The 17,030-nt window shown below is 42.3% G+C and overlaps 1 long non-coding RNA gene across 1 annotated transcript; it reads right to left on the bottom strand.

Annotated features, from left to right (window-relative positions):
• Positions 1-988: 988 nt before the first annotated feature.
• Positions 989-16,826, bottom strand: LOC123384307. The gene is made up of 5 exons (XR_006595175.1): positions 16,592-16,826; positions 6,255-6,355; positions 3,856-3,938; positions 3,509-3,679; positions 989-1,227 (listed from the first exon to the last, which is right to left on the bottom strand). It is a non-coding gene; the product is annotated as an uncharacterized LOC123384307 (long non-coding RNA).
• Between the last annotated feature and the right edge of the window lie 204 nt (positions 16,827-17,030).

The raw sequence follows: 17,030 nt of genomic DNA, 5'->3' as shown, positions 1-17,030 counted from the left end.
TATTGTTAACCATTATTTGGCTCTACCTTTGCTGTAAGAAGATTACATATTTTCAGTATGACATGTATTGCCTCCCTGTTGCTAGACCTTCTCCCCAAATGAGTATGCTCCACATAGAGGACATCCCGTTAGCCTTTGCCCTTGAATGTGAAAATACATGGAACAGAGATGCAGCCTGGGGCATGGCCTTAGATGACCTATAGTTCACATGTAATACGAATGAGGAATAAATCTTTGTTTTTATAAGCCACAGAGAGTTTTGGATTGTCTCTGCAGTAGAGCTGACTGACTGGATAATTAATTATCCATACATATCTGGTTTTAGAATCAAGGTTAATCTAGCCTCATAAAATAGGCTAGTATCTTTTCTTTTCTCTTCTCAAAAAGAATTTGTATAATACAGAAATATCTTGTTCCTTGAGTGCTGGTAAAATTGGATTATAAAATTGTCTGGGCCTGGTATTTTTTAAAAAAATTTTTTGGGGTGTAGAAGAATTTTGACAAATGATTCTATTTTAAAAATAGTCATTGATGTATTCAGGTTTTCTATTTTTTTCTTTGTGTCAATTTTGGTATTTTTAATTTTGTATAGAAAATTCCTCCTGTATCTATGTCTTGTGTCAACACAAAGCTGTTTGTGACAATTTCATGATTAAAAAACAAACTTTTTCTATATTTTAATTATGGTCTAATGAGAATATTATTTGTGCCTTATCTTTTTTCTTGATTAATCTTGTAATAAGTTTGCCTACTAATTAATATTTTCAGAGAACCTACTTCTTCTTTGTCAAAACTTCTTGTCAAGTTTGTCAAAAACTTCTTGTCAAAACTATTTTTTTCGATTTCATTAATTTTTGCTCTTATTTTTATTTCCTTCTTTGTACTTTTTCTTTCTAGCTGTAAACGTGAATGCATAATTCATTTATTCTCAATATTTCCTATGTTAGTTATCATTATAGCGTTGGCTGCAAACAGCAGAGACCCCAAATAACAGTAGCTTAAATAAGATGATAGTTTATTTTTCTCACACATGAAAATTTAGAAGGTAGGGAATTCAGGGCTTGCATGGTAACTGCTTTGCAGAAGCCTTAGGGACTCAGGAGCATTCTGTCTTGTTTGTAGGCCATTGCTCGTGTCCATCTGATGCAAGAGAATTCATCTCTATGCCTGTCTCCAGCCAGCAGGAAGGAGGAAGGGGCTAAGAAAGGATTTTCTTTTTCTTCCACCCTAAAAGAAATTACCTGGAAATTATATACATCACTTGTGTTCATTCCCCATTGATAAGAATTTAGTCGTATGGCCACACAAGAGAGGCTGGAAAATTTGGATTTTCTGAGAAGCCATATGTCCAGCTAAAAAGCATGGGATTTATTACTACAGGAGAAAAAGATAATGGATACTAGGAACATCTGGCAGTCCATCCCTTTGTTACCCCCAAATCCATGTGTGCCCATCTTCCCAATGATCCCTACACCAAAGGGGATAATTCTAAAGCTCTCTGCACTTACTGAATCCAACTCAAAGTCTAGGATCTCTAGGTAATGCACAGTCCTCTCTATCGGGTCTAGATGTGGCTCCTCCAGATGCAGTGACTTAAAAAGTACAAGATAAATTATCAGCCTTTCACATGGCCAGTATACAATGATGAAGTCGGATCAGGAAAACAATACAAAAATCCCATTTGGACAGAGGAAAAGGTGAAACACACAATGGCGTATGTTCCCTAACCATGACTAAACCCTGCCACCCATCCAGCAGCCTCTGACTCTCTCTCTTGGAGGAATTTATTTCATCATCCTTGACATCTCCTGGTGTTGCCTTTTCGGATGTTCTTCCTTGTCCATTATTCTTCTTGGCCACATCTGAAGTGCGCTTTGCAGAACACTTTCTCCTTGTGGACTAAAAAGCTCTTGGAGCTCACCTCTTGCTGGTACGTGTCACATCAGTTCCCTGACAAACATCTACAGCCAACTCTCTTATTTAGGAATAGATTTTTAAGCCTGAAAATTCTTGGTTGCTTTTAAAAACTTTTCTTTTAAAGGTGTCTTGCTCATTGCTCTATCCTTCGAGGGAGTGGGAGCTAACTAGTTGCACCTAAAACAAAGACTTGGGTGGGAAAGACAACTCCATTAATCTAACAGCTTCCTCCACGCCAGCTCCAATTTTATGGCAAAAACATCTTTTAAAAGAAGGTGTTGATAAAACTTTGGGGCTATGGTATTATCTCCTGCTAAGTCTGGCACTACAGAACTATCATTCTTAATAGCTTCAGTTTGGAGGTATAAAGGTGATTGGCCTTTTCAATCCTGAAAAGCCCCAAGTGGCCAGAGTCCTGGTCAATGTAGATTGTAAACCACAGGCAGAGAGTGCTTCAGCACTGTATTTTCTTCCATTTTTGTTAGCACACTGGCTAGCTTTATCTTGGATATATACCTCTTCATTAGGATTTCGCTGAAATCCACAAGCAGCAGCAACACAGGCTCATTCTTTCTATATCACGTATATATTCCCCTAGCACTATAGCCTCAGTGAACACATGGTCTGTCTTCCAAAGTAGAGCATTACTATTTTGCCAAGTATTTAATCACCGCATAACAAGGATTGCTAATTTTCCAACCTGTAATATCTGAGTCAGCAAAGCCTATCAGCCAGCCAGTAGTCTAAAGCCACATATATATTTGTTTCTGCTATATTCAGTGCTCCATTTAAAGGTACCAAAATTAGGTGAATCTGTGTTTACCAGAAATAGTGACTTTAACAAGATAAATGTTTATTTCTCATATAAAACACTAGAAGTAGGCAGTCGAGACCTACATGGAGGAGGTTCTGCTCCATAAAATCCTTAGGGACTCAGGATCTTTCTGTCTTTTTCTCCACCAGTCTTTTAGGGTGTTGCCATTGTCCTTACAACTATAGAAGCACCACAACAGAGAGTGATCGGTCCTGGTTTTCCTGGGACTTTCCTGGTGTTAGCACTGCAATCCCATGTTCTGGGAAATTCCTCAATGCTGGGCAAACTGGTATAGTTGGTCATGCTACCTTATTTCCACTCCAGCTGGGTATATTGCAGTTCTATTCTGAGGCTAACCAGCCAGAGTTAGCATCAGATCTTACAACTTCATGGGTTCATTCTTTTAGGGCACCTAGGTGGCTCAGTTCGCTGAGCGTCTGACTCTTGATCTTGGCTCGGGTCACGATCCCAGTGTCATGGGATTGAGCCCCGTGTTGGGATTGAGTCCGTGTTGGGCTCTGCACTGAGCATGGAGCCTGCTTGAAATTTTCTCTCTCTTTCTCTCCCTCTCCAGCTCTCTCTAAAATTAAAAAAAAAAAAAAAAAAAAGGCTTTCTTTCACAAGACTGCCTCTACTTCAAACTACAGGTAGTGTCCCCAGGCCACCTGAGTTTCTGACTAATTGGCTACCAGTCAAGGAGGGGGGGCCCACAGTACCCCTCAGGTGTGATCATTCACTGTAATGATCCACGGAACTCAGTGAAAGTACTATACTTACCATTACAGTTTTATCCTAAAGCATAAACACAGGAGAGAGTGGGAGGATCCTGAATGCAGAACTTCCAGGCCCTTTGCCTGTGGAGTTGGAGTGTACCCCCCACTCTGCACATCAGTGTGTACACCAGTCTGGAAGTTCCTCTGAGCTTTCCGTCCAGGGTTTTTATTGGGTCTAGATGACATAAGTGTGATTGATTGGATCATTGGCCACACGATTAAACTCAATATCCAGATCCCCCTCCCCTCCCCAGAAGTTAAGTGGCTAAAAATCCCAGCCCACTAATCACACGCTTTATCGTTCTGGTGACCAGTGCCCCACCCCCATCCTGAAGTTATCTAGGGTCTTACCTAGAGCATCTCATTTGCATAAAAGAGATGATCTCTATTACTCAGGACATTCCCAGGGTTTTTGAAGCTCTGTGCTGAAAACCCTGGACAAAAACCGGACAAATTATTTACTGTCACAGCAAACCTACTGCTACCACACGTATATTTTGGTCAGCAGGAAGGTGAAAAGTATCAAGGAGTCAGGTTGAGGACATCATCAGAAAACTGTACATATTACTTTTTTTTTCCCATAGCCCATTGGCCAGAACTTCAACATTGGCCATTCTAACTGTAAGAGAGGCTGGGAAATATGTTTGGGAAGATTCTGTAGCCATGTGCCAACCTGGAAACCAGAGGTTTATATTATAGGAAAGAGGGAGAATAGATATTGAGGTATAGTTACTAGTCTAAACCACATTTCTTTGATAATTTATTAAGCCTTCACATTTCCTTTGATGTCCTGCTTTGGCTCTACCCAGTAAGATTGGTATGCAGTAGTTTCACCGCTTCTCAGTTCTAAATATTTTGTAATTTCCCTTGTGAAAACATGAACTTTCACCACTATGTTGATCAAAACCCTGTGTCTTTTTCCAAAAGAGTAGGATCATATTGCATGTATTATCTTGCAAATTTCTTTTTACAATGTAATAACGTCTCACAAAAATATTTCCATGTAAATATGTATGACTTGGTGCACATCCTTAATTATTTTGTTAAGGTAAATTCTATGTATGCATTGCTCCTTCAGAGATATTTTCTTTAAAAATGAATGATTGCCATGATTGTCAGTGCACCCCCCCACCCCCCACCTCACAGGGTCCAAATCAACTTTTACTCCCTTCAGTCTTGTGGAACAGTGCCCATTTCTTGCACCATCTCAGCATTGTGTGTCATATTTTTTATCTTTGCTGATGGTCAAACCATCTCCTTTTGCTCATGAGGACAGAGAAACTTGAAGATGTCCAGCAGGTGGCAAAATAAAGCTCCAGGAGTGGGTCCTGACTCTCATTTCCTGCTCAGGACAGAGGGTGGAAAAAAGACAAGATCCAGCTGTGCCTCTCTTTCACATCCAGAATTGTGAATTCTAAAATTCTTTTGCTCTGTCTAGCACCAACTGGGCTGAAATTTTGTGGAAAAGATGTCCTTCTCCCGAGGAACAAATTACCACTGCTAACATCTGTGCTTGCCCAGGTCACAGAGCTTGACGAACACTCTTTAGCCAAGTGCGTTGTCTTAGCTGGAAGCTGGAGAACCATCAAGTCTCTCTTTTGCTGATGTGCAGCCCAGCTGGGTCCTCATAGCTCTGGTCTCTGCCCAAATGTTCTTATGACTTCCCTTCAGAAACTGGCAGCACCGGGGCCACCTACCTATCCCAGTTAGGGTTATTGGTCCTTTGGAAGCAGAGATATAGCCACTCACATGCAGAAACCAGAATAGCAATTGAACTTCTATACTTCTGATCCCATTTAAGCTTCACAGCACCCTGGGAGCGAGGAATGATTATTGTTTCCCTTTTATTGATGAGTTCACTGAGGGATAAAAAAGCCTAGGGAAATTTTGTTGATTTACACAGCTAGAAAGAGACCTTCTCTGACTTCCTTCACTGTGTAACCTGCTGTGCTCTGCCAGTCACTATCAATATTACTCTCTTTTAACATCACTGATCACAATGTGTATTTTTTGTCTTTACTTGTTTACTTATCATGGTAGACAGTCTCTGAGATGGCACCCAATGATCCTCACCTCCCAGTATTTATGTCATTGTGTATCTCCTCCCACACTGAATCTTCTTGGTTTGTGTGATCGCTAGAGTCTAGCAGAAATGCTGTATGACTTTCAAGGTCATAAAGGGCATAGCTTTGCCCTGCTTAGGGAAGCCAGCTGCCTTGCCATAGCGATGCTTAAGCATCCCATGGAGAGGCCCCCAAGAACAATGACTGGAGCCTCCTACTAACAGCCAGCACCAACTTGCCAGCCACATGAACAAACCACCTTGGAAATGGATCTATCAACCCAGTCAAGCCATCAGCTGTCTGCAGCCCAAGTGATTTTAACTGCAATCTCACAGGGGACCTTCCACCAGAACTGCCCAGTCAAGTGGTTCCTGACCTGACGTCCTGACCTACGTGTGACCCCATTTGAGATACTGGAGTTGAAATGTGAGATATAATGAATGTTTATTGTCATTTGAAGCAAGTCATGGGTAATTTATTATATGGCAATTGATAGCTAAGCCACTATTTGCCTTTTTCTCCCAGTAGATGATAAACTCTGTGAGGGCAGGGCTCATGTCTCTCTGCTTCACTCACCCTCACACCTGGGACAATGCCAAGCACACAGCAGCAACTTCATATTTAGTGGATAAATGAATCCCTGAAAATGGTGGCAAGAGGATTAAAATCTTTATGCTCTCGCCTCACCTTCTGGCCTTTTCTCATGATACTTCTTTGTCGATTCATTCCTCATCAAGGTTGAGCCCCACAGCCCCACATGGCAGGATGGGTGGGCTTTTTCCTGTTGCCTACACAGCAATTCATAGTTAATTAAACCTTTGCATAAACAGAAGAAGGAAGGATGTAAAAGTAATGAGCTGACAGCCCAGTGTGTATTATGTGGGGCTGAGAAGAGAAGTTAATTTAGAGAAGAATTATGCACAGGCGGAAGAGAAGTCCATTAAAGCAAACCAACTGTCTGGAAAGAGATAAAGCAAAAATGGATTCTATATCCTGTGAAAGAAATAGCAAAGCTGCACATTTAGGGCGCTTTGGAATCCTCAGAGCTGAGGCCCATGATGGGTGGGAAAGGGAAATACGGGGGTTAGGTAGGCGGGGTGCACAGGGAGCTCCTCCAGTTAGGTGTGGGTTGCAAGATGTATCTTGCTGGAGCACAGTTCTTGTTCTAGGATTGCTTTGCTCACAGCCCATTTGTCTTAGCATGGGGTTCCCCCAGAGCAGACTCTGAGCCAAGGACTAGAGCACAAGTACTTTATTGGGAGGTGTAAGGAATATGAATAGATGCGGAGGGAGGTAATTTAAGGAAGAAAAGGCAGCAAATAAAGAATGGGTTGTTAATCCAGCTGCCACAGTGGGCACCTGAAGATTAATCCCCTGGGGGAAACTTTGAGAGACCTCAAAACAAAAACAAAAACAACCATACCTCAGATTTATCTCAAAGGGGGAGGCGGCTGGAATAGTTATACCCCAATACCCATCTTGGGGATGTTGACTTTGAGATACCAGGTAGATGGGCTCAATGGCAAAGCCTGAAGCCAGGCCTCTGACAGAGATGTAGGTGTGGCCACTGGGAGTGAGTTGGCATGCACAGAAATGGTAAGGGCATCTGGGGATTACGGTCAGAGCACTGAAGAGAATTGGCTACACCATTTCTAAATCCTGAAGAATCCTGCAAATTTTGCTCCTGAGTCCTCAGATGCCAAAGACCCCAAAGGCCTTCTTTGGCTTCTTTATTACCTACCTTTGTCCCCATATCAAACCAGTTACCGGGTGCTGGCATTTCCCTTGTCATTTTTCATATTCTCTCCATTTTCGTGATCTTTATTCATTTTACCTGGATCATTCATTCATTACACAGAGAACTGATTTCCAGCCCACTGAGCTAGGTTCTGGGGACACAATGAACAAACACGGATGTGGAGGTAACAGTTTGGACTCCACAATCCATAATAACTCTTTAACATGCTTCCAGAGGAAACACGTTGGACTACAGGATTCCTCAAACTGCTCAACTGCAAGCGTCTCCAGATTTATGCTATAGGCCCAGAACATTCCAGGAGAGAAGCAGCTCCTAAAACAGACGTTCTATCAGAGGTAGTGCAATAACCATGGTTTGGGTAAACTCCGTCTTCCTTTTCCTGATTTGTCTGCAGCCTGAGTCTTCTTCTTTCTCTAATCCTGAAGTATTTACTGCAAGGAGACACCACTATGCTATTATCTTTCCAGGAACTTTATGGGACAGCTATCCAATTAGTACCTTAAAATAAAGCCCAATTCATAAGGATATCTGTTGCTGTTACAATGGCTTAAACATTTTTTAGGTTTCCAGACTTTGTGGAGGAGGAATAGAAGCATTTATGATATATGCTAAAGCTGAAAAGAAATAAAAAAAAACATATTGAATTTTTTAGAGACAAATTAACTCCCAATTAAGCAGCACATATGTATCAGAGGAAGAAGACAATGTTACATTCATTCATTAATTCATTTAAGGAAGAAATATTTATTGCACACTTAATGTGCCAGGTCCTATACTAAGCTCCAAAAATTAGCACTCTGTAAAGCAAGGTGACATTTGAAAGGTCAACAGGGCCAGATCACGTAGGCTGTAGTGAGGCACTTGGATTTTATTCCGTGTGAGATATTCTGTTTGATCATGTTAATGACCCCAGTTGTTCACTCCTCCTTATGGCCATGATTGTTGCCATGTCACTTAGCACTGCCTTTCTATCTGATTCCGGGCTTGGCCATGTTACTTGCTTTGACCAATGGCACGTTAGCAAACAGGATTCAAGTGGAGGCGGCGCAAGAAACACTTGCATGGTTGGAATTACTTATTCTTGTTCCTCTGCCTTGGTCGTGAGAACTTGCCTGGGCTAGTCTGCTGGAGGATGGAACTGTGGAACAGTGCTGAGGCCATCCTAGATCAAACAATGTGCAGCTGGCCCTCTGGTATGTAGAGTGAGCCCAACCCAGAGCCTCTGAGCCCAGTCCAGCCAGCAGAAGCCCACATATTCGTGGTTACATGCTACTGTGGTTTTGTTGTTTGCTAGGCAGTATCTCTGCAGCAATAGATAATAGATACAGATGGGAAGTAATGGAGGGCTTGAAGCAGAAAGAGATATGGTCTTATCAATGTTTTCAACAGCGTCCCCTGGTAGCAGCGTAAATAATAAGTTATAAAGTAGCAAGGTCAATTTCAAGAAGTTTAAAATTATTCAAATATCAATGGCAATCCTTGGGCGGACTCATATACACATTGACTAGTTTCTCAACATTTTCACAAGGAAAAAAAAATTTCTTTAGGGGATGTCCAAAACCTTGAAAAGAACACGATAGCGTATTGAACTTCCATTTTGACTGTAATCTGTCTTTTACCTGGAATAACTTTCTTGAACTGTTAAACACCATTTCTTTGAAGAGACCTTCCATGACACCCCCAGATTAGATTAGATCACCCTGTAATAAACGCTTCCCCCAGCATTTACCATAGTTGGGATTAAAAGTCATAGAATTTTCTTACTACCTACTATATCTCACTGAGAGTTCCCCGAGGGCAGAGACCACATTGAGTCTTCTTCAGTCCTATAAAGCTAGCACAATGGCTGGCACACAGTCGGCACTCAATAAAGGTTTATGTTAATGATATATTCTGACAGCTTCCTGGAAAAAATAGTTACATATTAATTAGAGTAGGTGAAGCGGCAGTAACAGCCAAATATGTCATGGAGCACAATAGAATGTCTTTTTTTAATGTTTATTTATTTTGAGAGAGAAAGAGAGAGGGCATGAGCGAGGGAGGGGCAGAGAGAGAGAGAGTCCCAAGGAGGCTCCACACTGTCCGCCCAGAGCCCGACTGAGGGCTCCATCCCATCAACCGTGAGATCATGACCTGAGCTGAAATCAAGAGTCAGAGACTTAACCGACTGAGCCACAAAGGCACCCCTAGAATGTCTTTTTATTTAAAAAAATTTTTTAATGTTTATTTTATTTCTGAGGGAGAGAGAGAGACAGAGCATGAGCGGGGGAGGGGCAGAGAGAGAGGGAGACACAGAATCCGAAACAGGCTCTAGGCTCTGAGCTGTCAGCACAGAGCCTGACATGGGGCTCAAACCCATGAACTGTGAGATCATGACCTGAGCCGAAGCCAGATGCTTAACTGACTGAACTACCCAGGTGCCCCTAGAATGTCTTTTTAAAACAAATTTTATTTTAATTGCAGTGTAGTTAACATACTGTGTTTTATAATATAGTGGTTCAACAATTTCATATATTACTCAGTGTTCCTCATGATAAATGTACTCTTGATCCCCTTCACCTGTTTCACCCCCCCCCCACCCGCCCCTCCCCTCTGGTAACCATCTGTTTGTTCTCTATAGTTAAAAGTCTGGTTTTTGGTTTGTCTTTTTTCCCCCCTTTGTTCATTTGTTTTGTTTCTTAAATTCCACACGAGTTAAATCATATAGTATTTGTCTTTCTCTGACTGGCTTATTTTGCTCAGCATCATACTCTGTAGCTCCATTGATGTCGTTGCAAATGGCAAGATTTCATTAGTTTTTATGGCCGAATACTATTGTATATATAAAGTGTATTTATTGTATATAATTTTGTATATATATTTTGTATTATATATAATTATACATATTTTGTATTATATAATTGTATGTATTTTGTATTACATATAATTATATGTAATTTGTTGTATATAAATATTTTATATATTTACTACATGTTTTTATCCATTCATCAGTTGATGGATACTTGGGCTGCTTCCATAATTTGGCTATTGTACATAATGCTGCTATAAACATTGGGGTGCATATATCCCTTCAAATTAGTGTTTTCATATTTCTTGGATAAATATCCAGTAGTGTGATTACTGGATCATAGGGTAGTTCTATCTTTAATTTTTTTGAGGAACCTCCATACTGTCTTCCACAGTGGCTGCACCAGTTTGCATTCCCATCCACAGGGAAACAATGTTCCTTTTTCTCCACATCCTGGCCAACACCTGTTGTTTCTTGTGTTTTTGATTTCAGCCACAAATAGAATCTCTTTTAAAATTTGTAAAATAATTCAAGAGATCACAACCAACACAGCAGAAATAAAAACAATAAGAGAATATTATAAGCAATTATATGCCAATAGAATGGGCAATCTGGAAGAAATGGACAAATTCCTAGAAACATATACACTACCGAAACTGAAACAGGAAGAAATAGAAAATTTGAACAGACCCATAATCAGTAAGGAAATCGAATTAGTAATCAAAAATCTGCCAAAAAACAAGAGTCCAGGGACAGATGGCTTTCCAGGGGAATTCTACCAAACATTTAAGGAAGAGTTAACACCTATTCTCTTGAAACTGTTCCAAAAAATAGAAATGGAAAGAAAACTTCCAAACTCATTCTATGAAGCCAGCATTACCTTGATTCCAAAACCAGACAAAGACCCCACTAAAAAGGAGAACTATAGACCAATTTCCCTGATGAACATGGATGCAAAAATCCTCAACAAGATATTAGCCAACCGGATCCAACAATACATTAAAAAAATTATTCACCACGACCAACTGGGATTTATACCTGGGATGCAGGGCTGGTTCAATATCCGCAAAACAATTAACGTGATTCATCACATCAATAAAAGAAAGGACAAGAACCATATGATCCTCTCAATAGATGCAGAGAAAGCATTTGACAAAATACAGCATCATTTCTTGATGAAAACCCTCAAGAAAGTAGGGATAGAAGGAGCATACCTCGAGATCATAAAAGCGATATATATGAACGACCCAACGCTAATATCATCCTCAATGAGGAAAAACTGAGAGCTTTCCCCCTAAGGTCAGGAACAAGACAGGGATGTCCACTCTTACCACTGTTATTCAACACAGTATTGGAAGTCTTAGCCTCTGCAATCAGACAACACAAAGAAATAAAAGGCATCCAAATCGGCCAGGAGGAGGTCAAACTTTCACTCTTCGCAGATGATATGATACTCTATATGGAAAACCCAAAAGGTTCCACCAAAAAACTGCTAGAATTGATTCATGAATTCAGCAAAGTTGCAGGATATAAAATTAATGCACAGAAGCCGGTTGCATTCCTATACACCGACAGTGAAGCGACAGAAAGAGAAATCAAGGAATAGATCCCATTTATAGTTGCACAAAAGACCATAAAATACCTAGAAATAATTCTAACCAAAGAGGTGAAAAATCTATACACTGAAAACTATAGAAAGCTTATGAAAGAAATTGAAGAAGACATGAAAAAATGGAAAAAGATTCCATGCTCCTGAATAGGAAGAACAAATATTGTTAAAACGTCAATACTACCCAAAGCAATCTACATATTCAATGCAATCCCTATCAAAGTAACACCAGCATTCTTTACAGAGCTAGAACAAATAATCCTAAAATTTGTATGGAACCAGGAAAGACTCAGAATAGCCAAAGCAATCTTGAAAAAGAAAACCAAAGCAGGAGGCATCACAATCCCAGACTTCAAGCTGTATTACAAAGCTATAATCATCAAGACAGTATGGTACTGGCACAAAAACAGACATTCAGATCAATGGAACAGAATAGAGAACCCAGAAATGGACCCACAAATGTATGGCCAACTAATCTTTGACAAAGCAGGAAAGAATATCCAGTGGAATAAAGACAGTCTCTTCAGCAAGTGGTGCTGGGAAAACTGGACAGTGACATGCAGGAGAATGAACCTGGATCACTTTCTTACACCACACACAAAAATGAACTCAAAATGGATGAATGACCTCAAAGTAAGACAGGAAGCCATCAAAATCCTCGAGGAGAAAGCAGGCAAAAACCTCTTTGATCTTGGCCACAGCAACTTATTCAACATGTCTCCAGAGGCAAGGGAAACAAAAGCAAAAATGAACTACTGGGACCTCATCAAAATAAAAAGCTTCTACACAGCAAAGGAAAAAATCAGCAAAACTAAAAGGCAACCAACAGAATGGGAGAAGATATTTGTAAATGACATATCAGATAAAGGGTTAGTATCCAAAATCTATAAAGAATTTATCAAACTCAACACCCAAAAAACAAATAATCCAGTGAAGAAATGGGCAAAAGACATGAAGAGACACTTCTCCAAGGAAGACATCCAGATGGCCAACCGACACATGAAAAGATGCTCCACATCATTCACCATCAGGGAAATACAAATCAAAACGACACTGAGATACCACCTTACACCTGTCAGAATGGCTAATATTAACAACTCAGGCAACAACAGATGTTGGTGAGGATGCGGAGAAAGAGGATCTCTTTTGCGTTGTTGGTGGCAATGCAAGCTGGTGCAGCCACTCTGGAAAACAGTATGGAAGTTCCACAAAAAACTAAAAATAGAACTGCCCTACGACCTAGCAATTGCACTACTAGGCATTTATCCGAGGGATACAGGTGTGCTGTTTCAAAGGGACACATGCACCCCCATGTTATAGCAGCACTATCAACAATAGCCAAAGTATGGAAAGAGCCCAAATGTCCATCGATGGATGAATGGATAAAGAAGATGTGGTATATATATATATATATATATATATATATATATATATATATATATACACACACACACATATACACACATACAATGGAGTATTACTCGGCAATCAAAAAGAATGAAATCTTGCCATTTACAACTATGTGGATGGAACTGGAGGGTATTATGCTGAGTGAAATTAGTCAGAGAAAGGCAAAAATCATGTGACTTCACTCATATGAGGACTTTAAGAGACAAAACAGATGAATATAATGGAAGGGAAACAAAAATAATACAAAAACAGGGAGGGGGACAAAACAGAAGAGACTCATAAATATGGAGAACAAACCGAGGGTTACTGGAGGGGTTGTGGGAGGGGGGATGGGCTAAATGGGTAAGGGGCATTAAGGAATCTACTTCTGAAATCATTGTTTCACTATATGCTAACTAATTTGGATGTAAATTTTAAAAAATAAAAAATAAAATTAAAAAATAAAATTTGTAAAATAATTCAAAATTTATAGAAAGTTTGAAAAAACTGAACAAAGTATTCCTGTATACTCGTAAGTCAAATTCTTCATTTATTGGCATTTTCCCATGTTTGTCTTATTATTTTTTCTGTGTCTGTCTCCCAGTGCTTTTTCTGAACCATTTGACAGTAAGCTGCAGATATGGCTAATTTCCTCTAAATACTTCGGTAGGTATTTTCCCCAAACAAGGACACTCTTTTACATAACCTCAGTACGACTATAAGTGAGGACATTAACACTGATGCAAGAATACTATCCAATCTACAGAGCCATTCATATCTTGCTGATTACCTCAGTAAATGTCTTGTATCAGCAGGTCCTTGCTTTCTGTTCCAGGATTCATCCAGGATCCCACACTGCACTTTCTTACTACAACTCTTGAGTGCTCTTCAATCTGGAATAGTGCCTCAGTTTTTCCATCCTGTGACTTTAGCATTTTTGAAAAGTATGGACCAGATACTTTCTAGAACGTTTCTCAGTTTGGCTTTGAGGTTTCTTCATGATTAAATCCTAGTGATACAGTCATCTGTGTCCATTAACAACTGAATCCCCTGGCCCTGTGTCTCCAGTTCCAGTCTAACTCCTTGCTGCCTCCCCTGCTCGGTTGTGCCTCCCTTTCCAACAGGAGAAACCTGGGTCCTCTTGTGCTCAACCTAACCTTGTCTTTTACAAATGCCTTACAATGGCCCAGCCAGGCCAGCTGGTAGGCAATCTCCTGATTATGCAGACCAGCTCCTTGTCTTGACCCAGCCCCGCCCCCGCACACTCGTCAGTCTCAGGACCACATCCTCCCCCATTTCCTTGAGGCCTTACTGGACAGCCCCCCACAGCTGCCCACAGCCCCTCAGGCGTGGTGAGCCCAGCTCCTAATTTCTCCGTGTCCGTGCAGGCGAAGAGAGCACCCTCCCGGACTCCAGGCCCCATTGCTGTTACTACTAGGTGTTCATTTTTTGCTCATGTAACAGTCGTGGGCAGGTGAAGCTTTCTCTGGTGTGTAGGAGGAGGTCATCAAGGGAAGTGACTTGCCATTTGACCTCAGGGCAATTGGAGGCTCCTCCCCCTCCCCTGTTCTTGGAATATAGCTCCGCCCACCATTCCCGCAGCGGAAGTCATTTTCAAGGCTGTAGCTCTGAGAGAGCAAGGTGTTGCTGAGGCCAGAGGCATGGGATTAACCCTGTCAGTTAAGGCCAGTGTGTAAACTGTTAAGGTTCTGGCGGGTGGGCACTGGGATCTGCTGTCCTCCGGAGCCCAAGACAAGCCTCGTGTGCAAGCCCCCTTGCTTATTCCACCTGCCACCTGCTGATGGGGAGCGGCCTCTTTCCTTGGCCTCTCCCTGCTCTCCCTGTTCCCGCGGGTTTCAGATTCCACGTGCAGCTTAGATCTAACAGGTAAAACGACAGCATACCTATCTCCCTCCCCATCCTGAACTCTCCTGTGCACAGTATCATTCTGATGAGAGACTCTTCGCCTCCGTGAGACAGGTTTTAGGGTGGCCCCTGTCACTTTTCCTTGCAAACTTGCTACCTTTTCCCCTCCTGACTCCTTAAGCTGATGACTCCCCTGTGTTGGGTGGTTGCACACGGACTGTTGTCTTGAACTGCCTTTTTATTTGCTCTTCCAGATTCAGTGGAAGAGTATTAACGTGGGATCTGGAGTCAATTCTCGGTTCAAATTCCAGCAGCCCTGCTTCCTGGCTGTGTGACCTTGGGTGAGTAACTTCACTTTGCTGAACCTTGTTTCCTTCTCTGTAAAAATAAAACAAAACAAAAAAACCCAGCCCTACCTCATCAGGTTGTAGTGAGGTGTGGAGAGCATAGTACGTGTCGGGTGCTCAGTGCAGGGCTTGGCCCTGAGCACACGTTAACTGGTAGCACTTGTTATTCTCCTTCGGTCCACTTGTTCTAATAAGGATGTTGCAATGTGCTGTCTTCATGGTAGGCCTTTTTTTTAAAAATTTTTTTAAACGTTTATTTTTGAGACAGAGACAGAGCATGAACGGGGGAGGGTCAGAGAGAGAGGGAGACACAATCTGAAACAGGCTCCAGGCTCGTGAGCGGTCAGCACAGAGCCCGACGCGGGGCTCGAGCTCATGGACCGCGAGATCGTGACCTGAGCCGAAGTTGGACGCTTAACCGACTGAGCCACCCAGGCACCCCCATAGTAGGCCTTTTAATATGTTGTTCAAATGCAATGGATTGAAACTTAGGCTGGAAGGCTTACCCTAACTATTCCCGGCTGGCAGTAAATGACCTGTTCACACCCTTGGCGTACGTGAGCATGCACTCACCTGAATACGGTGAGGATCTGCACCAGGCTTTCCTCCTCAACATCACGCCTGCCGTATCATAGGCTTCAGCTGTGGAGCAGTGGAGCAGGTGTCGCTAGGGCTCCACGCAGCGCCCGTGATGAAGGGTCATCTAACTGAGCCTCAGGCAATGAAGAGGCCCTTGTTGTCCGTCCACAGTGCTGGCTCATTATTAGGGAGACCATTGAGGAAGCATGAGAGGGCTCGGGCTGGGGCAGAGCCTTCCAGTTGGGCAGACCACCATTGCCCAGCAGGACGAGGCTCTGGCAGGTCCCAAAGAGGTTGTCAAAACTCCCTCTGAAGTGGTGAATACAAGGAGCACAGTGTTTCTTGACAGCCACACACCCATGTGGAGCTGCTGCTTGGAGCTCCTTGGAGCTGCTGCTTATGTCTTCCCTTCCTAAACAGGAAGGAAGCCCTCGACCCTTGACCCAGGGGTGGGGCTGAGAGAGAGGTGAGCACCAGCCCTGATGTAGTGTGTATCAGCATGTGCTGGCCCATACTGGAAGTCTCTATGCACCCTCGCATGCCGCCCATGACATTTTCAGAGGTCATGGGCTGAGTAGCAGACCATACGCAATCTAACTGGGCGGGCTTCCTCAGGTGTGAGTGGGGAAACTCAGGATCACTGGATTTCATCCTGGATTACCCATGTGGTTTGGGCTGACGACTTACCTTTTCTTCCATGCTGGGGGCTTCTGTGTTGAGAAAGCTGCAAATTAATCTCGTAGGCTGACCTAAAATTGCCTTGGCCACTGACAGTTATAATGGAGCTGACTGCAAAGGCAAGACCTTGTTGCCTTGTGAACCTGGCCATGTTGCTATGGGAACCAGAGTTCTGCTCTCCCTGTGGCTCTCTGGAGTAAGGAAGTGTCCCCTGGGAGTAGAGGGGCCAAGCCAGACAGGGGAATGGGTATGGAGGCAGAAAACCTGGCTTTTGGTAGGTGAGGTTAAGAAATAGGATGGGAAAATTCCCCCTTCCTCAGGTGGGGACTGGGTCCCCATTCTTAGCTGGGATCAGAACCGAGCCCCCAGGAACCCTTCCTTCTGGAAACACTCCTCCCCCCGGGGTTCAGAACAGTATCTTGGTGTTCCCTTAGCTGAAATCATCAGT

The sequence above is a fragment of the Felis catus genome, chromosome A3, assembly GCF_018350175.1.
Source record: "Felis catus isolate Fca126 chromosome A3, F.catus_Fca126_mat1.0, whole genome shotgun sequence".
In the NCBI taxonomy this organism is placed as follows: Eukaryota; Metazoa; Chordata; class Mammalia; order Carnivora; family Felidae; genus Felis; species Felis catus.
The sequence above is the reverse complement of the archived record's forward strand: the minus strand, read 5'-3'. Positions and strand labels throughout refer to the sequence as shown.